The sequence below is a fragment of the Manacus vitellinus genome, unplaced genomic scaffold (genome assembly GCF_001715985.3).
Source record: "Manacus vitellinus isolate BGI_N305 unplaced genomic scaffold, ASM171598v3 scaffold_4_pilon, whole genome shotgun sequence".
Classification (NCBI taxonomy): domain Eukaryota; kingdom Metazoa; phylum Chordata; class Aves; order Passeriformes; family Pipridae; genus Manacus; species Manacus vitellinus.
Window position 1 is genome coordinate 11,403,042 of NW_021940604.1, and position 25,558 is coordinate 11,428,599.

A 25,558-nucleotide genomic window follows, 5' to 3' on the forward strand; every position below is an offset into this window, starting at 1 on the left:
CTCTCTCTCTCTCCAAAGCAGTCCTGTTCCAGTCTGAGTCACTGGGAGTCCTCAGAGTTTCTGGGTGGAGTTGAAATTTGGATCTCCTGGCCCTACCATCATGCAGCCTTTGTCTTTGAGGCACCATCCACCCTGTTTCTCAATAGAGCGGCGGCATGGCCATGGTGCTGGAGCACCTTTATTGTAAAGGGAGAGGGGCTGATTGTCCCTGTAAAGGCCCCCAAATGTAAATGAAATTGATCCAAAAACAATTAGGGCAAGGGAACCAACACATTTCAACTGGAAATGTATCAAAGCACAAAATTCAGCACCTTCTATCATCTGGCTTTCTAATACTATGCATGCTGTTTCCAGGGCTTCTGTGAAAATAGTCAGTGAGCTGTGCTCTTTGTGGGAATAGCTGCAAGGAGGGCAAGATGGGGGAAAATAATTACCTTTTGAGTGCTTTCGGGTATCCTGTGGAGCCTAATCCAAAGCCTACTGCAGGCACTGGCAGTCCTGCCAGAGAGAATTTAATATTCTTTGCACCAGGCTTCAGCTTATTCACACATCAGCAAAATTATTTTTTTGCCTGTTGCTTGTTTTACAGAAACTGCTGTGGTGCCATCTGGGAACAAGAAGAGGGAATGTTTCCATTTCCTGAGAATAGATGAAGGGACTTTTTTGCTCATTTATTTTAAGGTGCTGTGAAATCCAAAGATGCAAGAAGAGATAGTTTTCTCTCTGCTCAGGTATCTGAAAATACAGCTTTAGTTTTTAACTTTTATCTTTTTTTTTAATTTTTCTTATATTTTTCAAATATATTGTTTTGTGAGCAGACAGATAGGGCAGAGATCTCTGTAATTTTCAGTTGTTTGGGTTTTTTTCAGTGCAGTACTCTCTGGCTTGCGGAAGACAAAATGGCTTTCTGATGGGAATGGTGACTTCTTTTGGTCAGAGGAAGAAAAGCAAGAAGTAGAAAAGATGGATGAGACAGCAAATAGCAGATATGAGAAGGTGAGTGACAAGCAAAGAAGTTAGCTTTCTAAGAAATAAACTGACTGTAGTAGTTCTCAGAATAAGATGGTAAGGGCTGAATGCAAAATATGGTTTCTACATAAAATATTCACGCATGTAACATTCCTTTGTTCATCCCTGCAAATTGATTCTTCTTGAAATTAATGTTCCCTTCCAGTGTCAGTCCTTATTTTGTCCTTTGCCTTTTCATTGGCAGTCTCAGCTACTTCTTACAGAGTGGCTCGTGGGACAAGGTCCCAGATAGCAAGGTGTCCATTGTTCACATCCCTGCCTGAGACACATTGGCACAGAATCCCTAAAACCTGCTGATTCGGATGCATAATCCTGAGTGTATGCTCAAGTTTTTTATACCTCAGTTATGAGCTCAGGACAGGGGTGGCTTAGTGAAGATCAGCACTTTGTGCAATGCAGAAACATAGTCTGGATGCTAACCACCCAACCTGGTCTGTGGCCACAGTGTGGCCATAGAAACCTGTGTTCCACTTGTATGTTGAAGTAAATTGGTGCTGATGGAGCAAACAATACTGAAATACAACCCTTTGTGTCTAGCAGAACAAACCAGACAGAGAAAATACTCATGCTACTGCTTTTAATGCTCAAACTGTGAAGATGGCAAAGCTGCAGGAGTGGCTCAGAGAAAGATTTGTACTGTGAAGTGGCTTCTTCAATGTCCCATGAGAGTGAAAGTCAGGCATCAGCCTTCTCCTCAGGAATAGTATAACACAATTTATTTTCTCTACCCAATAACTATTTCCGTGCAGGTTGAATTATTTGTGTGTGTGTCTGTGAGGCTGCTGCTTCATCAATTTTTGTTAACTTATCAATGGGATCAGCAACTAATGGCATGGGCAGAGACACACTCACATGCATCCCTGGAAGTATTCAAAGCCAGGCTGGGTGGGGCTTTTTGAGCAACCTGGTCTAGTGAAAAGTGCCCCTGTCCATGGCAGGGGGACTGGAACTGGACTTTGTTGCCCACAGCTAGAGAGTATAGCTTACAGCAAATAATTTCACTCTAGCAAGAAGGCCAGAGTAAGACAATAATTATGCTATGTTTATTCTCCAGTAAACATGAAAATTTAAAAACTGTACAAAATTTTTAGATCAACAAAACCAGCAAGTCTTTGAAAGAGAACATCACTAAGACACATTAGCAATGTCTTAGTCAAGAAGCTTTTAAGAAGGTGGACTTAATATATAAACTGACCTATAAACTGATAGATCTGTATGATTTTGTGCACCATAACTGCTTTTTTGCTACATCACAGGGACTAGATTAGGGCATGTAAAGCTTCTCATAAAATAATTTGTCAGTGTAAGTGAACATCTATCAGGAAAATAAAATAGTTGACAACTTTTAAAACAGGCTTAAAAACATTAAAGTAATGTGTGTCTTTAAAAACTTCAGGAGTGGGTTCTTTATGGGAAACTCAGAACTTAAAAAATTGTTTGGAGTAAAGTCAAAATGTTATGAGCAGTGCTCTGCAGTAATGACACATATCAGCAGTATTTGTAACCAGAAGAACAATGTGATAAATTTTAATCGCAAGGGACCAGGCTTGTGGGAAGTGCCTAACACACAGACATCCTTTATAGGTTTCCAGTTATGACCTATGTCTGAAAGACATTTTAATGATAGCTAAGGAAAGTAGATGGATTGTCTTCCCAGAGTGTTGAAGGTCCTGTTTGTTGTCATCCGCAGCTTCTATAAAGACCAGAGATTTTCAAAGGTACTCTTCTGTGCTGCTATCAGCAAGCAATACCGCAAGGATGGGACTATCTAAGATAAAACATGCCAGAGACATGTAGTCCTCAGGATTTCCTGTGGGAGTCTGACCGAAAGAAGGCAATATTAATAAATATAAATTCTGGAACATTATTATCACCAGAACCGTGTCATGTAGTTTACCCTTGAATTCTTATAACCCCTCTAGTTTTCTCAGGCAGTTCAAACATTTAACTGCAACTAGTCGGAGTGTTAGACCTCCCCACTGGGACAATTGTTTTCAATTACATTAGAGGCTCAAAGCCTTTGATAGACATGCCAAAGCAAGGAGTTTAGCTTGCTGAACATTTTAACTCTTTGAACTAATGTGGGATCTGGGAGTCCCTGTACTCTTGGACCTTGAAAATGCCTAAAAAATAGATGCAATCTGGAAGCAGATTAGTGCCAAAAATATATAATAGTCCTCCCTTTGAGGATGCTGTTGCCTTTTTTTATTTTCATTTTCTTGGAAGTGGTAGTTAGAGGGAGTATAACAAACATATTGTTTTTCTTGAGGAAGATAAATTAGGCCAGCGAATGAAGTCCCAGTCAACCACAACTTTCGCTAAAATATCTAAAGTGATTTCACCTATTTTTTAGATCTTCAGAGCTATTTTTGTTTCTGTGCTCTTTATTGGGGCATTTCTTGGCAGAGAAGTGAAGATACCAGTGCTTGGTGGTTAGCTTACTTCTCCTAGAAGTAAAAAAAAACCCAAAGAGCAAGGAATAAAAATGCTTAGAACATGGTGATGTTGTGGGATTTTTTGGCCAAAGCCTGATACACTGTGCAGCATAGCATATAATACCATTCTGCTTACAGGAACCTCCAGAACACCTTCTCTCCAAGGTTTATTTTTCAGAAGTTTCTCTACATCTTTCAACTTACACAACCCTTTGGGCACTCTTTGCCTCTACAAGTTAACACTGAGGTTTGTCTAAAGACACAGTTGTTTCAGAAACTCAGGCAAATATTAGTTCTGTGTACAGTCCTGCCTTATATACTGAGTTCTTATTAACATACAGGCAGTGGCAGTACTGTGATCTTGAGAGCTTCAGGATAGTTTCCACTGAGTCTTGCTGTCTCCACTTCCCTTCTAATGGAGGACAAATCACAAAAGGCAAGTAACAAAAGGTAGTCCACATCAAGTCATGCTACCTCAGTGGAACAGTAGCTTCTAGACAGAAAACATGGTTTAAAAGACAGCTGTGAGTGGGTAGATCACACTCTAATATTGCATCTTAGTTTTGCTGAAAATATCTTTCTTCATAACTTACTAGGAAAGAACTGATTAAATCTCTGCACAAGTATATTTGCAACAGACTTTGTCTTACTCATTCCAGATGGAAAGCTAGATCCTCCCTTTCAGGCAGTGTGATATTTTTACTGTTCAATTCAGAGTGTGATATTGTTTTTGATGAAAAGAGCAGTGGTAAGCAAATAAAATCTTAGCTCTAAATAAATATAATATACATAAATGCTTTCAGAAAGGAGCTTTCATGATTTTTGCTTTGACAAAGATCCTATGAACTCTATAAAACATAAACAGTACCTCACAATGAAAGACTGTTGGCATTGCATCTAACTCAAAGCGTGACTTTTTGATTGGGATTAAATTCAGTTTATTTAAAGGTTTAGTATAATTCCTTAGTTATCTAGAACACAAGATAAACACAACAAACAACATTTATCTTACAACTAAAATTTCTGACAAGTATAATTTAGATAGTTAAGAAATATCTTTCTTAAATTCTTCATATTTTACATTTGTGAGCATTTTGTATGGAATTTTCACTGTTATGCATGTTAAAATGATCAGCTCTCCCTTGTTTATATGGGGTTCTGTACAATGCAGAGAGTGAAAAATAAAGTAGAAAAATAAAATCACACCCACATGCCTAAAAAATCACCAAGTCAGGACCCATACATGAGAAACATTTTGGCATTGACTAGCTTTCAGAATAGTTCAGGAAGGTTCCTTTCAGGTTGCTGAGAACAATGTTAGAGTGTTGTGAAAATACTACCTGTCTTTAGGTACCCTAATGGTTAAACATGTGCGAATCACCCAACAGCAGTCTTTGGTTAGAGCTCAGTCCAGCCAGTAGCCTTGGTTATCTTATTAGAGTCCTGCTTATATTCATACACAGATTTACTCTCAAAGTTGGGAGAAGTGTTGTGGTGGGCAAAAATTACCCTTCATAAGTCACATGTTAAGCAAATAAATTAATCTTTATGGAATGGGGAGCAAAAGCTAACATCTTTGGGGCTAGGACTGTGTTTCGGGATTTGTTCAAGGTTTCTTAAGCTGTGCAGCGGAATCTTGGTATTGTCAAAATACAAAAAAAATCAAGGTACAACCTGAGACAATAAGACTCGGAAAACTTGCTCCCTGAAATGGGATAACATGAATGCTGCACCCAAAAATTAATCTCTTCCAGGTGTGGTGTGACTGGGTGGTAAATATTTCCAAATTACAAAACTATCATATCCCAGGAATCCTCACATCTCACCTCATCTAATTGTTCAATGGCTGTGTTAATCAAATACTGGTATCAAATGTGTTTGCTATAGTATCTCTCTCTGAATTACTAATAAAGTCCTTAGAATAAAGCAGGAATGATATGAGGTCAATGCTTTATAGCAATATGTGAAATGTTTATTTCTCTGTTAATTTGGACAATTAAAAGTTGTTAAATCCCAGGTTGATTCAAAGAACCATTTAAATGGCTCTTTCCAGGAAGGAGTCTAACTGGACCTAAATTGCCTCAGAAGAGGCAATTTTAAGTATATTCTAATGACTGCTTATGGTTATTTGCTAGTTGTTAAATCTGTAACTAAGAGAAAGCAGGGAAGCAATTTGAAAGCAAGTAAATAGCATATTGAGACTAACAAATGGAATTAACAATAACCTCAAGCAGCCAAATCCGTGATTAAGTTCCCCTGGTTTTGAGAGCATCACCACTCAGGAGTAAACACTGGCTAGTTTAGTACCCAGCTCTTATGCTCATGGCTCAGATCTAAGTTGATTTTTATCTATGTCCAAATATAATAGTTATTTTTTCTTTCTATAAGTATTAAAAATTGAGGGAAAATAGCCTCTGCTTTATAGAATTTATATAAAATTATAATTCAGAAAAGATTGCCCATGGCAACCCACAGGTCTTTCCTTCTCTCCTCTGTGCTGTACATACTGCAGTATGGAACCAGACAATGAGGGGTTAAATAGTAGTGGTGCAGATGCAGCTGGTCCATGTTACACTAAAAGGACCAGCTGATGGGCATAAAAGAGGATTAGAAAAAGGAAATAGATGAAACTGGCTTGAGTGCTGGTAGGGAGAGTCTGAATTTTTGTTTAGGGGCAGGGACTTTTGTTTAGGCTCTTTTAGGAACCTTGGATAATAGAGGGAGTTTGTATTATTTTTTAAATATTTTTAAATTCCCAAAATTTATAAGAGATGGCCTTGGGAAGGTGTGTTGGCAAATGTATACTGAAGTGTTTAAGTATGAAGACACATCTTTATAGGTAGGGTTTCCTGGGCTGTAGGGGTTAGTTTGGTGGAGTATTACAATCGAGTGGGGCTGACATGTCCTTCAACAGAAAAATGGTGGAGAAAGAAAACGGGAGATATGAAGGGCAGAGTTGGGCTTGTAGGAGGTACAAGCTCGTGCTCTCTTCTGTGTGCTTTCTTGCACTGCAGAGAACCTGGCAGAGGTTTTAACATCATGTAGGTAACCATCTGCCTTCTCAGATGCCTATTTGCCCCTTACCTTTTTGGGGAAAAAAATTAGTGAGCAGTTGAATTAAATAATCCCTGAGTCACCTTCTCTTTTTTCATGGGAAGGAAGAAGCCTGATGGGAACATGTTTCTTTAATTTAGTTTTAGTTTTGATGGGGAGAGAAAAAGCTAACATTTGGATAAATATAATTATGTTTTCAGGGTTCTGCTCATCCAAAGTATAGCTATAGTCATTCTTCCAAGTGTTAACTGATTTGGTGAAACCCAGAGCTGTTGAGGTGTATCAGTACTACAGTGTAATGGAGATGTTCTTGACCTATTTTGATACAGGCTATTTCAGGCCCTGCTAGCTCCTCACAAGGGGACTAGTCACAGCTTCTGTGTGTGTCCTTCTACTCAGGTGGGCTTTGCAGCTTGTTGGTTTGTGGATCTAATTAGACTTGGTGGCTGGAGAAAACTAGACTTGTTGTCCACAAAGTGGTAACGGTGGTAGTACCTGGTTATGGTTTTCTTGCCTGTAAGCTGTTCCTCAGCTTTAAAGTGATGCTGCGTGGCTCTCTTTTTCTCAAAGATAGTCCTGTATCAGAGTTACCAGTATAGAAGATTTGCTGGTGGTTCAACGTCCTTAAAAAAACCCAGACAAAAACTCTCAAAAACAAAGAAATAAACCACCCCAAACCCCAAAACTCCAGACCAGGTGGAGTGTTTTTTTCTCTTACCCTATGTTTTTCATCACAGAGTGAAGGAGTAACCTCTCCATTCTTGTTGAGTTTACCATCGCCTTCAGGACAGGATTCATAATGCCTTATCTCCTAGAGAGTTTCTGGCTGGGCATGTGCAGGTAGGTGATAAATGTGCAGACACCCTCCTTGGGAATAGGGCCCACTAGGAGTTGAACTTTGTTCACCACCACTATCCCCCCCAGGGTGGCTGGGCTTCCAAGTAATATCAAGAATGAAAGAAAAGAGGTAGCTTAGCTGGATCAGGCCCTGCAAATGTCCAGGAGCAGCTCTAATAAACAGGCCAGACTTGATTCTGCGGGAATGGTCCCTGGCACTGATCTATGGATACAGATGTGGCCACATGATTAAGATTGCAGAGTCTTCACGCCCTCTGTATAGCTCTGGTATTCTGCACCCCTATGTAGGGCTGCAACTTGAGGCAAGCAAATTCAGTGTAAATGAGACTGACTTGCTTAAGCCTCTCTCTTGCGGCAGAAGCAGTGTCTGCCACTGCATTATGGTTTAAAATTCTGGATTTATGGATGCTGTCTTTGGTGAGGTCACTGAGATTGAAGGAGCTGAGGTAGACCAAGCATCTGCAGGCAGCTACCTATTTGTGGCAAGCTAACATGAACAGTTAGAGCTGACTGATGTCCTGGACTCGTGTGCATTGGCTTATTACAGAGTTTGTGAGAGGTGAGAGTAATGAGCCTGTACTTTAAATCCAGCTGGAGTTTATATCCAAATTCCTCTTAGTCTGATAACTCAGTATTTATTACAATTCTAATAGACCTCCTGCTCTGTGACTTCTTCCTGAAAGATCATGAGTCTATATAATGTTGCTGACAGGGGGATGTTCTCCTCCTCTACCTCTGTTACTCCTAGTCCTTTTTTAGCTTATTCTTTGGGACTGCACTTACCGTTTTCCCACAGGACAGCATTTAATTGACCTTCTGCCTTGTCCCAACAACTTTGCCCCTAAAGGTCATTTTACCAATTCATTATTCTTGGTGGAGGAGAAAAAAAATCCTTCTTAATGTCTAAGCTTCTCTCCTTATAATTGCAGAGTTAATTAAAAGAGAATGATTTAGAGTTATTTATCACCATCTTTTAAATATCAGGTAGCAAATTGTTCCCTGAAAATAATGGCTTGAGGATCCCTCCACCACTTTCTGCTCAGAAACTCTATCTTTCATATCCAGAAATAGGTTAAAACGTGATTTTTTGACAGAGACTTAAGTATTGTGGTGAATCATTCAGCATTTCCATCATCCTTATTGCACCATTTGCTTTAAAAGCAACAGGGTAGTAGAGCCCATTCAAATCTGTGATCTTTACATGAAAAATAATAGTGCTTTGTGAGACAACATTTTAAAGATTCAGAAAAGCTGCTAGTCAATCACACAGATGACTCATGCTTATAGTACTCTGCTGAAATCAGGTGATGCTGGTAAACATGCTCTAAGAATGTTTATTAACAAGCCATTTAGGAAAAAGAAATAGTCCTAGCTATAGAAATCATTTAATCATTTCCACACAAGTGATTCTCCATAAAGGCAGAGTCACCTACCTTCCCTTCTCATACACTTCACTCCTGCCCCCGGCTTTGTGTTTGGGGGAGGTGGAGCTACACTGGCTTGCTGTTTCTTTAGTCCATTAACCCTTCATAAGACACTTGTAAAACACAGAACATTAAGTATGGCCAGAGTAAACCATCTGCAATGTTAATGTAGTTTGTGTGCAGTCTGTTTTGTCCAGTGCTAATGCTCATTTGTCTGGTGAGTTAGCATCAGCTTTTTTATTTGAGGGAGTTTTCTGTCTTTGTTCATTTGTGCAGCTTTCCCTTTATGAATATATCACACATTGGAAGTTTCAAGGCACTATTTGTAGAAGATCTTCAAAATAATGATGAATGGCTAAAATGAGCATTAAAAAATAAATAAATTTATTTATCAAGATTACAAACTAGAAGTGCATTTCTTCCAGCTAATATGTGGAACACTTTACCCTGGCATAGATAAATCATGAATCAGCCAAGGGGTTAGTTAGGGCTTCCAGTTTCTATTAGGTCAGCTTACTAAAGGCTGGCTTTTTGAAGAAGAAAGGGTTCAGGGATTATTTAAATTATAATAATTAACTCTGGGGATGGATAAAGCAGAAAAGTGTATTTTAACTTGTTTTCCAGTAAAAAGATTCCAGGATCTGAAACTGTTCTTACAGAGTATTCTCTCTCTTTTGGTGAGAAAAACAGAAGTCCCAGAAAAAGCAAAGAAGGAAGATTTCTCTCAAGTGCAGGGCTACAATTTGTAAGAAAAAGCCATTTCTGTGAGCAAGTGAAGGGGGTGGAGATTTACTCTAAAATAAACAGCAAAGTCGGGTCTTGTGTTGGATGTACTGACAAGGCTGCAGGCACTGGCTTTAAAATGTTTCATCCTGAGTATCCAGTGTCTCCCAGAAGGACGTGGAGTAGGAGGAAGTGTGAGGTTAAGAATTCAGGGAGATTGGATAGATAGTCGAAAGGCTTGGGTAGACAGTCTGAAATTCATTATGAGAGTGTATCCCAGGGGTCACCACAAACATCCTATAAACATCAGTGAACTTTTCTGCAGTCCAGAGCTGCAGAAGCAAGTGTGGTGAGTCATGAGATGTCTCCTCCCCTGCGCACATGAACCCAGGGGGACAAAGAGGGAGATAATGATGGGTGCTCTCTAAAGGGGTTAGAAATGTAGGTTCCTAATCTATTTTTAAATGTCTCCAAACTGATAAGCAAATATGATCTGACTTTCCAAATGTTGAGAGCATTCTTTAAATCATGCCTCCATTAAGTCAATATCATGAATACCTCTCAAGTTGAATAATCAAAACTCAAATTTCTACACATTTCTTGGCAATTTAGCAGAAATGCAGATTTATGCACATGTACACTGATACCCTTTTAGTGATTAGGAGTGAGGGAAAACACATGCATTCAATGAAATAGAAAACCTGGAGGGGAAGAAGGGTCATGGTAAAAATCAAAGTGAAATAATTTGCATTTCAGTAAATGCTTTCAGTACTATGTCCTGTCCTATTCAGAAGGATTTGCAGAGTGTCTCGGTGAAAAAGGAATTAAGTGCCTTGAGATCTTACAGTGAGGTTACCCAGTAGTGTAAGCAGACGTCTTCTCGAGTAGCAGAGTTTATGTGTAAATCCTGGATCAAGCATACATGACATTTTCGAGTATGAACACCTGCCTCAGCTTCCTTTCAAAGAGTTTTGGGTGTTTCAACTTCCTCTTGTGATTTTTTGTAATGTTTTTAATTTGCATAACTCTGTTACAAGTTAAAAAAACAATTATGTCTCAATGCTGTAGTGGCAAAGGAAACATAAATGATAGAAAGCTATTCTAAAAATTAAAATGACTGTTCTGTAGTCCATGTTGCATATGAGCTTCAAACCACCTGAGCTTTAATTCTGAAGAACTTTCCATAAGACAATTTTGCTCAGTGCAGTGGTACAACTTAACCTCTGAATGTGGCTTAAAATGTTAAGCGTGTGCACAGGTGATTGTAGGACTTGGGTCTATTATCACAAAGCACTTCTGCACCAACAAACCTGAAAAACTGTAATGGAAAATAAGTTCATATCACATTTGCTCGGGTCTGAATTGCATGCCACTTAGATTGTTCCTCTTGCAACAGTCTGCCGATTTGTTGTCATCCTGCACAGACTTTTCATCTGGAAGTTCAGTTTTGCAAGTACATGATGAAGGAGCTAAGATGATATATTGAGGTATATAAGTAATCAGGAAAAAATGCAGTTCAGCCCATGTATTCTTTGGAAATATGTATAAATATTTACAAATTATGGAGTTAAATCCAACTCATTTTGTAAATGAAGGGATATTCTGCTTTTTTTATGGGAAACATCAAAACCCAGGAAGCACGGGAGAATAAGACATGAAGTCTTTTCCAAGGGACATTCATAAACTCTCATAAAATCAAACATCATGCAGAGTTCAACCTTTCTCCTATTTTCATTGTGTACATGCCTACGCATCAGTGCATTTGTGGAAGCAACTTTCATACAAAACCTTTTTTTTCTTTTTTGCATTTACCAACTACTTTGTAAACAACTTAAAGAGATTGGTGAGGGACTGCTCTGTAAAAATGATAGCACATCTGCAGCACAGGCAGTTAAAGTCAACAATTAATTAATTGTTAAGGGCTCTGTTCATCCAAACGTTTGGCTCTGTATTTACTGGATGATTCATGGCTTGTGATCCCTGGTTTCCCGAGAACTCAGTCTGGTCCTTCATTTCAGCCCTTCCCCTGCTCCCCATTTCACCCTTCCCAGCCCACACCCAACTGCAGAGGCGAAAGCATGTTCCTTACAGAGTAACTGTGCTTTAGGCAAACAGCTCACCCAGAGCTCGACCCACTGAGTGTGTTCGGCAAACGCAGGCTCTACTCTGCTGAAGGCTGTGAGGCGGAGAGCCCCTCCTTGCCTGGTGTCAGTAATTCACTGACAGACGAATATTTACAAAACAAGACACGCAGAGAAGTACACGCAATCACCTTTTGTGTAGCTGGTTTTTGGTAGATTAGACTTTAAGCCTTCAGTGTAAAGCAGTGGCTGTCTGTTTTAGCAAACAGATTTTATATCAACCGGTATGAAGCTGTACAGTGCTGTTGTCAAGAGAGGCTCTGGCTGTCTGGGAGGCACTTTGTGTCCCGGTTTGGTTCTGAGCCTCCAGATAAGGCATGTCACAGTGATTTGTTTGAATTGCCTCCCAGGGAAAGATCTACTATCTTCCAGTGTATATAGGACAAAGAGAGACCAATAAGTTTACAGTGAACCAAATTTATAATAGACGTGGACCAAAATCTGTAGTTCTTAGGTAAATTCTTAAGGGAATCTGTTCATTAAGGAGTGACATTGCAGAAATTGCAGTAACAATAGATAGAGTTGAAACATTATTTGCTCATTAATATTTTTATTGTTAATAACTTCCAAAGCTCCCTTGGAGTATAACAGCAGAACATTAAACTTGTCTAGCAAAATAAAAAGCATATATCACTGAATAATTAAAGTTGTCACTGAAGAAACAAAGTGTAAAACCATAAACAAGCCTCGAACAAACAAGAAATAATCAATGCATGATGATAAAGGTAACCAAAACATCTGGCATCATTGACAGATAGAGTCTACAGATGTGTTCTGATGTATGATAAGAAGAAATAACATTTCAGAGTCACAGGCCATCAGTGAGGTTCCTGCCTTCCACTGTGGTTAAGTCACAGGGAGGTGCAGCCAGCTTTGCTCCCACTGTGAATCTCAAGAACCCTCCTGGTGAATTGTTCAGATTTTTGAGGGCTATTTCTGATGTGTGGGACAGAATCTGATTCAGCTTCACAAATGAAGTGACAAAGGGAAAGCTGTGCTATTTGTTGCTTCCTTGAGGCACTCCCTTCATTCTCAGATCCAGGCTGCTGCTAAAAGCAGCCGCATAACAGAACCCAAACTTTGCCTGAGTAATCCAGTTTAGACATCACTGGTGGGGCAAGACTAATTGTTTTGGTATATCTTTTTCATCTTGAACTTCTGAAAGGGACAAAGAGTCTAGTGAAAAGACTATTAATACTAGTTCACAGATAGAAAAGTTATTCTCACACTTTCTTCAGATATAATCTTACAGGTTTATCTTGCAATTTACAGCTAGTTTCTGGATAATCTGAACATTGACAGGTAGTAGCCCACTGCCATGAATATGGGCATTCTACCGGGAGGTTTCCATGAATTAGCAACTTCATAAGGTGTTGCCTTATTCAAAAAATTCAAAATCTAATTGCTTTAGAATCAGGTGGCAGGTTGGTAGATGAAGATGCACTGCAATGATATCTAAAAAAAATCAGAAAAAAAAGTAAGACATCTTGATTCATAAGACACTAATAGAACTGACTGGTTCTACCTTTTCCACTGTATCTGCAGAGTTTTGCTTATGGCAGGACACACAAGAAGTCACTTTAAAATAAAAAAATACCTGGCTGACTGCTGAAAAGTTCATTTGTCAAGAGAAGAATGCTGTGGAGGGAAACTCTGACCTCTAAACCTGCAACAACAACAAAAGCCAGTGTTTTAAGAAGTTATTTTAAAACCTAAATAAACCTTGACAGCCTCCCCTTAAACTTCTTTTACAGTGATTAATTTCCAACTAGGGAAATATTGACTCTGAGAGAAAATGAAGATATTTCCATCTTTTTCTAACATGCATTATAAGATCATTTGACCTACTAGATAGAGTGGAAAATCACTATCAGTCTTGATGTTATTAGATGGATCAGGTTTCACATCTCTCTCCCTCTGTTTTCCTTTGCTTCCCCTGTATCAGCATGTTGTCTTCCCATCTCTCTCCCCTTCAGTCTGGCTTGAGGAGGCAGAGCCCTCAATGCTTGCATTCCCTGGCAGGGCAGGGTGGCTGCCTTTTTGTGGGATGATTGTGAAGATATAGAGGGCATTCAAAGGTTCATGGAAGACCCTGAGGAAAAAATTCACCTCACTCAAGATATTAAATGTACGCGTTATGGTTACTTGCTTTTGTGCTGATTATATTTCCTCTCCCTGAGGGGAGGAGTAGTCCTTTTCAAGAATCAGAGCCATTTGTCATATCACCCACACACCCTCCTCTGTATAAGATCTCCTCTTATAGGTTTGACTAGATGCTATAAATAGGAATCTTTCAGAAGGTTTTTGGCCATAATACCTATGCATGTATGTATACTGCAGCCTCAGATTTAATAGGAGGTTAAATAAATTATAGTCACCAGCCCCAAATAGTCCTTTTTAACTGCCACTGATACCTTTAGATGTGACAGGTAACCAATGAATTCCATGGCAAGACTGCCTCCATCCTAGTAAGCTGGGCTCTAAAGTGCATTTACTGCCCTCTAAAAAGTGACAGAAGGAAGAGCAGAGAGCACAGACTGGAAAGAGAGACAGGAGCTCCGGCAGTGGAGCGAGCTTGGACACCAAAGCTCCGTTGTTTGTTATATGTCCCACTAAAAGTTTTCTTCATGAGGGAACCCACACTAAATTTCCTAAACTGACTACAACCATTGCTCCAAAAACGTTGGCAGCCTTTGTGCATATCTTATTATTTGCTTGGCTTCAGAGACAGCAGGAGGCAGAACATCTAGAAAAAAAAAGTTTGATCCTTACTGTTTCTAGCAGAATTAGCCAATTCAAACGAGAATAATAATTGAAAAAATCTAGCTCAGACCTCTGTGTTAAAAGAAACAGAGAAAACATTGTTCACACCCATGGAATATCTTCCAAAGTGACCTTGGAAGGATAAGAAATGTGAGTTGCCCATAGTCCATTGCTTTACTAAAAGTGGCTATAAACTACTGTGTGCCATTGTCACGCTTCCTTCATGCAGGAAACCCCTGACAGAAAGAATTACTTGGTTTTGTATGAATCACGAGAAAAACTGAACTTAAAAATTCTCGTAAAGGCAGAAGATAATAGCACTCAATAGATAGTAACTGCATAATATGTTCAACCCTCTAACTGCATAATATATTCAACCCTCCACAGCACACACAATTAGCACCCAACTTAATTCACATGTTGATAAGTACATAGAAAAATAGATATTCTGTTACAGAATCCTTACACAGGGTGAGGTGCTGAGTTCTTTTCACAGCAAGTCTTCTCGCTGCTCACTACTTCACAGATTCCAGTCATTAAGGGAGAGCGTGATTTATTAAATCTTTCCTTTGGAGGACTTTTTTATTAAGCTCCAAGGTAACAGTCTGTTCCTAAGCACTCTCATCCAACATAGATGTTAAAATTGCATGTGTCTGGCTCGTTTAAAATATTTTCCTGTGATTTTCTATAGATTAGAATGGCATAAACTGTATTTCTGTTTGTCATGATTTACAATGCTTAGCTAAAGGAACAATCTTTGCGATTTGAAGTGTTTGAGTTTAAAGTCATAACTCTATGCCAAAAGGTGAACAATCAAAGCCTGCATTACTGAGAACTTCTCACCTTAGGTCCACTGATTGCAATGCTGCTGTGCAAATTGACAGATCATAGTCCATAGATGCCAAATCAGTTAAATAAAAGCTGAATGAAATGAAAAGTTTACACTTTCCTCACATGTATATGTTAAAAATCAGTCAACAGCTTTTGATGATATGGTTGTACACTGCATATGTACATGAAGAGTTAATGAACTTGTCAAGACTGAGTAAATATTTGTTTAGAAGTGCAAATAGGCCCCAAGCCAAGCATTTAGTCTGGAGAAGAGGAGGCTCGGGAGACCTCATCACTCTCTACAACTCCCTGAAAGGAGGTTGTAGGCAGGTGGGGATCGGTCTCTTCTCCCAGGCAGCTATCAGTAAGACAAGAGGGCATGGTCTTAAGCTGTGCCAGGGGAGGTTTAGGTTGGATATTAGGAAGAAATTCTTTACAGAGAGAGTAATCAGGCATTGGAATGGGCTGCCCAGGGAAGTGGTGGATTCTCCGTCCCTGGAGGTTTTTAAGATGAGACTAGATGTGGCACTTAGTGCCAGGGTCTGGTAACCATGGCGGTGTTGGATCAGGGGTTGGACTTGATGATCTTGGAGGTCTTTTCCAACCAAGCTGATTCTATGATTTGATGATTCTATGACTTTTTAGGTCTATCTGCCAGACTAAGTCCAGAGCAGAAATGTTGATTAGGACCATGCTTCTCATTCATGCCTCCATTTCCACTGTGCTCACTCCCCTTACATTGGGGTTTTCCAAAGGTTGTTTCAAGAGAAGATTCTCTTCTTTTTTGACTTATTATAGGCTTCAGGTGGCAACTGCCATCACTTTCCTTTGAAGACAGAAGTAGTCAACCCTCAAAGAAAGCACTGTTGAGGCTAGGATCCAGCCTGACCTCCATAAGCAACAGTGGACAAAATACCTTCTGCCACCAGCTGTCATTCCACCAGCTTTCAGTGTGTGAAGCCTTGAATAAATATGAACTTCTAATACCTTTCATAAACCAGACACTGCAAGAGCCTTTCAGATTCATCTTGATTCACTTGAAAGATTTCCCATTCACTTTTATATGAATAAATAGGGCTTTTTCTTAGTGAGTTTTCCACTTTTCTCTCAAAGGGACCAGAGTTCTACAGGAGGCTGGGCTAGCAACTGCTACTCTGCAATGGATTCCCTCAGTGAATCTCAGTTTTGTCCTGACATGGATTATCCAGGAGCAGAAATATTTTACCCAAATCCAATTCCTACAGAGTCATCTGTTTTCTGGGATAAGGTTTCCCCATAATCACAGAATCACAGAATACACTGAATTGAAAGGAACCCACAGGGATCATTGAGTCCAAACCTTAGCCCAGCAACTCTTAGCCCTGCACATGATCATCCCCAAGAGTCACACCATGTGCCTGAGAGCATTGTCCAAACGCTTCTTGAACTCTGCCAGGCTTGATGCTGTGACCACTTCCCTGGGGAGCCTGTTCCAGCACCCAACCACGCTCTGGGTGAAGAACCTTTTTCTAATATCCAACCTAAACCTCTCCCAACACAATTTCATGCCATTCCCTCAGGTCATATCACTGGTCAGTAGAGAGAAGAGATCAGTGCCTGCCCCTCCTCTTCCCCTCACAAGGAAGTTGTAGACTGCAATGAGGTTTCCCCTCAGTCTCCTCCAGGCTGAACAGACCAAGTGACCTCAGCCACTCCACATACGGCTTCCCCTCAAGGTCCTTCACCATCTTCATTACCCTCCTTTGGATGCTCTCTACTAGCTTCATATATTTCTTATATTTTGGTGAATACAGCATATGAAAATGCCTGTCAATACTGTGCCTTAATGGTGCTGTCAGGATGAAACAGAGATGAATAAGAGAAGGGAAGTCTTGCCAGACTGTGCAGGGAATCTGAAAGGAAAAGAAAGAGCTTCACTTGCAATAAGGAAATTAGGACATGCCTACTAAAATTTACCACTCTGCTAGGTTAGAGAGGGAAGCAAGGACAGGTTAAACGAGAAGGAATAATGCGTATAAGGAACAATGTGTATGAAGAAATACTCGGAGCCGGATGCTGAGCTGGCAGAAACCAGCATAGGTTCACTGGAGGAAACTAGTTGATTTATATCAAGTCTGTATGCAGAATTAGGATGGAATTTTCAGAGCTGAGATTAACTATTGAAAATTGTCAGTTTTGTAGGGGCAGGGGAAGAAGGCCTGCCAAATAATTCACAGAAGAAGACTGGGATAACTTGTGCTCTGAGCAGAGCCAAACTACACACATGTTCAGCAGTTTCAGATGAGCCAGCTTCTGGAGCTCTACATCTCCCATTTCCAAATGTTAAAATACAGCAATGATACTTCTCATTATCTTTCCACCTCAAAATCTGACTTTTTAGTAAAAGAGTGAATTACCCGATAGGACCACAGAGCAAGGCAGATATTCTTCTTTGGCAGCAGGATGTTGCTTCTTCTGGGCCCAGTGTACCAGACCATTTCTTTAGTGAAGATGTCACACTCCTTTGTAAGCCTGGCTATGTTCATGTATTCATGCTAACATAGCTGTAGTATCTGCAGTAAGCACCTGACGGGGATAAGTAACAGTAGACATCTCTCATACATGTGTATTCCCACTACGTGAATATTGAAATAATCTTTGTTGCTCATTTTTAATCACCTTTTATTGGGAGTAGTAATAAGTATTTCTTGTCAGATTGTTAGAAAAGGAGCTTCTATAGCTGGAGAAAACAGAAAAGCTCTCAAACACAAAAGGTTGTCTTCAACAGTACTGTAGGTCTATCTTTGAGACAGACACAGGAGTCTCCAAGCTATATGCAGGCCGGGAGTTACTGCCCTATGATATGAAATTAAAAGCCTGCTGTCTGCTTTACCTTTTTCCTCCATATCTCCCAGTCTGCTCCTGTCTTTACTTCTTTTCCACTACCTATTCTTGGCCTTCCTTGGACACCTTTGTTTCATGTATGTAGAACAGTTACACTAAAAAAAGTGCAATTTCCCTTAAAGTACCTAAAAGCCATACTCCAGTGTTTGCAGCCTACGGAATATTTTCTTTCCAAGAGCAGAGTGTAGCTTCTCTTCCTACCTCCTTCAGAGGCAGCTTGGCTTTTGGAGAGAAACCTTGTTGCGCCTTCAAATGTGCATCTGTAGAAGGAGGTGAAACCCAGAACGTACCATTCCTTTTGCCAGCCACTTTGTCACAAATCCCTTGCAATGACTTGTGCAGCCTGTGCACTGTGTTTTTTGGAAAACTGTTTTATGTTTTGTCATATCATTACTGCTATTGGCACTATTACAGGGATTACACAGTGCAGCCAAGGGCTCCAAACAGAAATAAGGGCTTTTTTCTTCAGTAGAGATTGCGTAGATAAAAATCAAAATGCAAATTACTGTAACTCTTCATCTGCTCAATAACAAGAGGAATAGCACGAAGCAGTAACAAAGCAAATGGCTTTTTCGTAAGTTATAATAATTACCCTTCTTTTCTGATCACTCCCGTTGGGATATTGCATTCTGGCAAGAGTGGGGGTGAAAAAGGATTTAATGAAGAAAACCTCAAGCTGTTAAAAGCAGAGTTGGATACGTAGCAGGAAAGTGAGGAACAGTGCAGCCAACTTCACATATCTGTGGTGCTACTAAAGTTGCGTAAAGAGACTGTCTTGACAATAATTAAAAAAAATAAAAAAGAAATAAAGCTTATTTTTCTCCTATTTTCTTATAATTTAAAAGGAAACCTAATAGTGATGGAAAGGTTGAAGTCCCAACAGTGACATCATGTGCTATCAAGGCCACATTTCCATTCAGGAACTGAGGATGTCCATTGGCACAGCAACAGATCCTCCCAGAGAGGGCAGCAAGAGGCCTGGATGACAAGACAAAATGGAAGGAGAAAGTGTAACATTGCAGTGTTTCCTGACCACCCGCTCTCCTTAGGAGAGGAGGATGCATGCCAAGGAGAAAGACAAAGGGAGGCTGAGTAGAGAAGAAGAAGATGGGTTTCTCTTCCTCCGGCTAGTAGAGGTAGAGCAGAGGAAAGTAGAAGGTGTATACATAGAAGAGGAAGAATAAAGAGCCAGGGAACATCACACAGGAGGCATAAAGTTAAGAGTAGGACACATTTTAAAAAAAGTGAAACTGTGACTCTGGGAGTCAGCCAGGCTTGAGAAGAAGACCATTATCCTGGCTGCTCTGTCCTACTCACAGGCATGAGCCCACAGTTGTCACCACGTTTTTCTCCTCTGAAGCAGGTCCTCCAGCAAGGTCTCTATTTATTACCTTCTAAAACCATAAGGAACCTGAACTATGTAATTTCTACTCACTAAGTTAACCACACTAAGTTCACAGACAAAATTTTGTAAGAGGGACATGACCTGGCTTGTTAGCACCACATGTTGTAAGATACAGAAAAGGATCTTTCATACTTCAGAAGTCTTGTTTCTCAATTGCTGGTCTCTTACTTTTTAACTTCTTTGCCGTTTTGAGTGTATTTCAAAACAAGTCAACAGACACATAGAGTCTTTGGTTATTTTTGGCCAGAGTTGGATAAATGAATAGTCCAGAATGTTTCTGACATTGTGCCAAATGTCTATGTGCCTAAAGTTTAAGAGTCATGTTTTCCAGGAAACCTTGAAGTTTGCCGAGATTTATGCTTTTGATATTGTCATCCATTACTGTATTCAAAGGAGTTGTCTGCATAAAGGTTGATAGAGGGCAGTCAAACCTTTTGCACTGAACAAATTATATCATTAGGTGTCTGCCTGTGGGTCAACTTGTTCTCAAGCCCCAAAAACTAAACACAGCTGAGTTCTAAATCCCCTGACAAATGAAGGCTGTGAGCAAGGATCATGAATAACATATGGCAAATGGAATTTCCAAACATCACACTGCCATACAATATACACCTGATAAATGGTTGTCTACAGTGATGCTGTTGAAAAAGACACTTGATGCAAGCCTCATGCATGGCAGAGAAACATTTACAGAATTCTACAAGACATTTCAAAGCTGACAAGGTGCTTATCCAAATGTGTTGTTTGGTCTTCTCTCTTCTCCAAGTAAGGACAACAACTTTGTTTTCTTGCACGTGGGAACAAAGAAAGGTAATAATTTGACTTGTCATGCCAGAAGCCTGTGGGGCAAGAAGTATTCACACGAGGGCAAAGACACAATTATGCTAGAGACAAGAAAGAAAAGGAGAAGACAAAGAAAAGAACAGCAAAATGTTACTCAAGATTAACTTTTAGGTATATTTGTAGCCACAAAAATTTAAAGATAATGAACAGTAATGTCCAATTTTGTCCAAATAAATAAAAATGCGAACACAACCTGATCATCTAAAATGTAGCCAACTCTGGGGCAGATGTGAAGGTGGACAGCACACAAAACCACTGGTTTTGTAAAAAAATTCTGGGATACTGCATCTAGACCTACCCAGGCAGCATCAAAGCCCCCAAAATCAAAATGTGCCACAAGAATTTGGCCAGGACCTAGAGTACAGCTAAAAAAGTCACAAGGTAGTCTATTCACCACAGGCAGGTTTATATCTCAGTTAAAATGTTACAAACGCATGTTATTTTTCTAGTCGGTTTTGTTTTTGTTGTTGTTGTTGTTGTCGTTGCTGGGGTTTTGGTGGTATTGTTTGTTTGTTGTTGTTGTTGTTGTTGGTTCTCTCTGGCTTTGTTTTGGTAATGATGTTTGGAGTTGTTAGTAACCTTGGTATCCTTCGAAAATTTGTCTCTGGCCAGTAGTTGAGAACTCCTCCTCAGAATAACCTGTTATGCCATCTCTAGCCTAACTATAGATATATATACATACATATATATACATACATACATGCTTATATATACATATATATATATACGTATATATGTGTGTGTCTGTGTATTTGTTATTGCTGACTAGCAATAACAATAGGTGCTACTTATTCTTAATGAGGTCTGGGCAAATAATAGTAATAATAATAATATAAATGATGCAAATGGGTTATTTTCAGAAAATGTGTAAAAAATTAATATTTTTTCATTGAATTAGAGATTTGTTTTTTTGTTGTTTTTTTTTTTGCTAAGGAAAGAAATAGTAGGATAATTAAGATGTTCAATTTTCAAGTGTTCTCATCACTTCCTTTGGAAACAGTTTCATTTCAAATATGAACTAAATATACTTGCAAAGTCATTACATAGTGTCAGGGAGTGAAAGTAGTCCGTACATGTATTCAAATTATTATTTTTTTTAGACGCAAATAATTTTCAATTTTTCATTACAGTGATAAAAGCAGAAAATAGGAATTCATTTTGTATTGACTCCAAATTATCTTTTAATATATCAATATCTCTTGAAGGAAGTTTCTCACCTTTTTAATAGCATGGGAAAATACGTGGATTTACTTTTAATTCATTTTTTCATATAAACAGTTGCGTAAGCACAAATGAGAAAATGGCACAAGGCAGAAGTGGTTGGGAAGAGAAAGAGAACAGCTTTTCCTTTAGCCTAAATTGCCACCAAGAAAGCAGGGAAAGGCCATGTATCCAGCGATTGCCTGTGTCAGTTACAACTGGCCACTTAACTGATGTTAATGGGTTAAAACAGTGGTCCTACAGCAAGAATCACCACCACTGTGAGACCAAAGTTACCGGTACATCTGGCTGTTAGGTGTCAAGTTCAACTCTCACAGATTGCCCAGTGTGGTCTGAAAGCCAAATTTTCAGATGTTCGTCCATGCACAGAATAATGCACATGTCACTCAGGGTCTGTGCTTGCTCAGACAACACCTCCATTAAGACTTCAGAAGAGAGATTTTCCTGCCTAGAGGTCATGTGGAGTCTGTAGGCAGACTGGTGTGTAGTTCAGGGCATGGCTAAGTGCAGTACCATTCACAAAAGGCAATGTGTTAAGGTAACAGTTTAAGAATCACTAATTGCGTGAACCTAAGTCTGATAACTATTCTTATTGCCACTGCTAACTTTTACAGTTTGAAATCACATGTATGGATGTATAAGTCAGAATTGCTTGGGGAAGTCATACATTAGTCTACATTATGTAGGAAGTCAGATTAGATGATTGTAACACTTCCTTCATGACAGAAAAATTCATGACACCATTAGATGTTTTGTTAAATTGGAGTCTAAGTGATAAGCAAAATTAATAGATTTCTGTATTTCCCTGGGTGGTCCAACCATAACATGGGAATATTTGTGTTTCTCTGCTCTGATCTGCTTGTAAATGCAATATATATGTGTGTTCATGGACCTAATGCTGGTAAATAAATAACCTGATTCTTGGGCTGATTGCTTAAAAGCTCCATAGAAGGTGGAGGAAACATGCTTTACACACTAATTTTGTGCATAAAAGTAATTCTTAATCAAATTAGCCATTCTAGAGAAAAAAGCATCCCCTTGCATTTCAGCAGGACCATCCACATGAGTAAATCTTTGCAGGATTGTTGCTTACAGTTTCAAAGAAGCATAAGTACTGAACATATCTTCTGAGCATGTTTCGTTTTAGCCTGTTCCTGGCTCTATACCATCATGATTTTGTTGCAGGAAACATCTATGCTAAACATCACTGTCAATTCCAAGACAAGAGACACATTCAAAAGCACATGTAAACTTTTTTTGTTACCATAAGTTGCCCGCAGAGAGTCCATTCATTCTGTTTGCTTGTTCCACTGTGTAATAGCTCAACTCAAGTATCAACAAGATAAGCTTTTAAAAGCAGAATATTCCCAGCTGTTGCGGTCAGGCAGCAGCAGCAGGTTCCTATCTGAGGACAGCAGAACAATCCAGTGCACTCGCAGTGATGGCAGTGTCGAGGGGAAGCATGTGTTCTCTGTACACAGTAGCGAAGGGTCCAATAGACAGCAATTAGCACCAGCAGAATGAAGATGAACGGTCATATACATAACCTTAATAAAAATGTCACAGAAGAGAAATCTCACACCATATGGATCCATGCTGAACTTTTTTTCCTCTTTTTTTTTTTTTTTTTTTTTTTAGGAGCAAGACAGCTCCATTTCTTTATGGTCTTCTGCATTAGTTTCTCTCCCTAGTTTTTTGCAGCCTTCTTCCTCCCTAAGCAACATGCAGCTGCTGATTCATGTGATAACAAAACAAGATTATATTTTCATTTCTCTATTTTTAATTACACACGCAGTCTCAGATTTCCATCAGAAGTATCTTCCACTCAGCCTTAGCAACCTGAGTAGATTACTTGAATATCATTAGATCCCATTTCCACTCACTTTGAAAAGAGCTCCACTATAAATTGCAAGGTTTTGTTCCTGTCAAATCTGTGTAGCTTGACAGTGGGTATTGCTTGTTCCCAGGTCTGCTACCTGTCTTTTGGACATAGCAAAGACTATAAATTAAATAATGATAAACATATAATGGTTTTTAAATAATTTTGGCAAAAAAGAGTTTGAAGTATGTTGCCTTAATGTCATTATAGGGGTGTCATTTCCATTTTTCCACCTTAAAATAAAATCCAAAGACCAGGAGGAAAAATGATCAAGGGATGCTGGAGTAGAAAGAAAATCTTTTCCTGAGAGGTCATATTACAGTTTTGTGCTTATTCTTTTCAAGATGTTTCTTTATCTTTCACTGGTCAAAAGAGAGCATTATCGATGCTTTACAAGCTCCGTTTGAGGTCTGAAAATAATGTTTTTGTCCTTTCTGCATTTTCTCTACTGCCAGTAATAAGACTCCTGCTCTTAGAATGTAGATGTGGATTTTATTGATTACATTAACAGAGGATAGGGCTGGATGGGACCTCCTGAGGTCTTCTAACCATCCCCTTGCCAGTACACAGGATTGACTATTCATAGCTGGAGATGTCTACCTGAAGGCCTTCCATGAAGAGGATTCTGCCATCTCCATCCTTCCTCTCCATGCAAAAATAGCTCACTGCTGTCCTATTTCTGAAACTAGAAAATTATTAAAGTATTAAGAGTTATCAGGCTCCCATTTTGCAAGTGAGTTTCATCTCTTTTTGTCATGTCTACGTGGAAATCAAGTAAAGTGTTTCATCTTTGTGATATCCCTTTGCATACTTGCAGTTCATTGTCATGTCTCCCTCTGTCTTCTCCAGATTAAGCAAATTCCTTTCATGCCACATCCTCTGCATCTATAGTGATGTCTTCTAAGCTTCTGATTATTTGATTTTCTCACCACCAGACTCTCTCTTTATTTCGTTTGTAGTATGATGCCCAAAATTGTGGACTCCAGCTGAAACTTTATCAGGCTAAGGTAGGATAGGAGGATTATTTTACATGTCTTGCAGACTACATTTCTGCAGGTATATTGTATCTTTTTTCAATAGACAAAATTAAACGTACTGCCTCCTAGCACCACTGGTTCTCCAAGGAAAAGCTTGATGTGGCAATAAAATGATAGACATGACCTGAAAACATGCAGAGGACAGAGAAGCTGTGGGAAACACCACCATTTCATGCGGGGTTCAGTCCTTCCAATACTTAATATGAACTATTTTACCAGTGGGAGCATTCCCACTGAAGTGAATGATCATGCTCACATATACAAAATTTGGATGCATACTAATGATTGAAGGCTTGGAACCAAGCTATTTCAGAGAAAACACAATGGAAAACCCCAAGTGGGAGTCTGGATTTCTCTTGCCTCTTGTGCCACCTCTTTTCTGTTAATCTGGTGTAGTATTTCTAAGGACAAGAACGTAAGTGGACATGGTGGCCCTCATCCAGTCTGTGGAAGATTTCTTGCAGGAAAGCAAATCTAGCAAATCCTTATTTAGAGAATGAAAAAATTATTATCTCAAGGAACAAACCAGAACACAGAAATACCCACAGGACTACAAGTGTAGACAAATGCCAGTATGAAATCTCATCTTTCCCCTAGTCCCCCTAGTTTAGCCTTAGTGTTGACAGCAATCCACTTACAGCATGCACTAAGACATGTCTGTCTTTGTTTAACTGTGCTCACTTGTAGTCATAGTGCCATATAACTCTCTAAACAGATGGGAAACGGATGCATACTTACAAAATTGTCTTTAACAATTTTAAATGAAGTGAATAATGAATCAGTTCGGGCTCAAAATCCATAGAAGTTTCTCTCCCTTCCCCAACTCCTTACTACACATTTCCTCTATGATCCGAGCATTAATTCTTAGGGACTATTGACTTGACATGATTCAGAGGTGGCTGGTTTGCATCAATATTTCTAAAATCCCCCTTATTATCTTGCATATGTCAAAGTTTGATAAGAAGGAAGAAGGATGAAGCTATTTATAATTCAGAATGACTGATCCCAAAAGGTATTTAAAACCAAATCACA

The 25,558-nt window shown here is 39.3% G+C and overlaps 1 long non-coding RNA gene across 1 annotated transcript; it reads left to right on the plus strand.

Moving 5' to 3' along the window:
* Positions 1-22,053: 22,053 nt before the first annotated feature.
* LOC108640658 lies at positions 22,054-23,389 on the plus strand. Its single transcript, XR_001921343.1, has 3 exons — positions 22,054-22,148; positions 22,560-22,562; positions 22,758-23,389. It is a non-coding gene; the product is annotated as an uncharacterized LOC108640658 (long non-coding RNA).
* Positions 23,390-25,558: the final 2,169 nt, after the last annotated feature.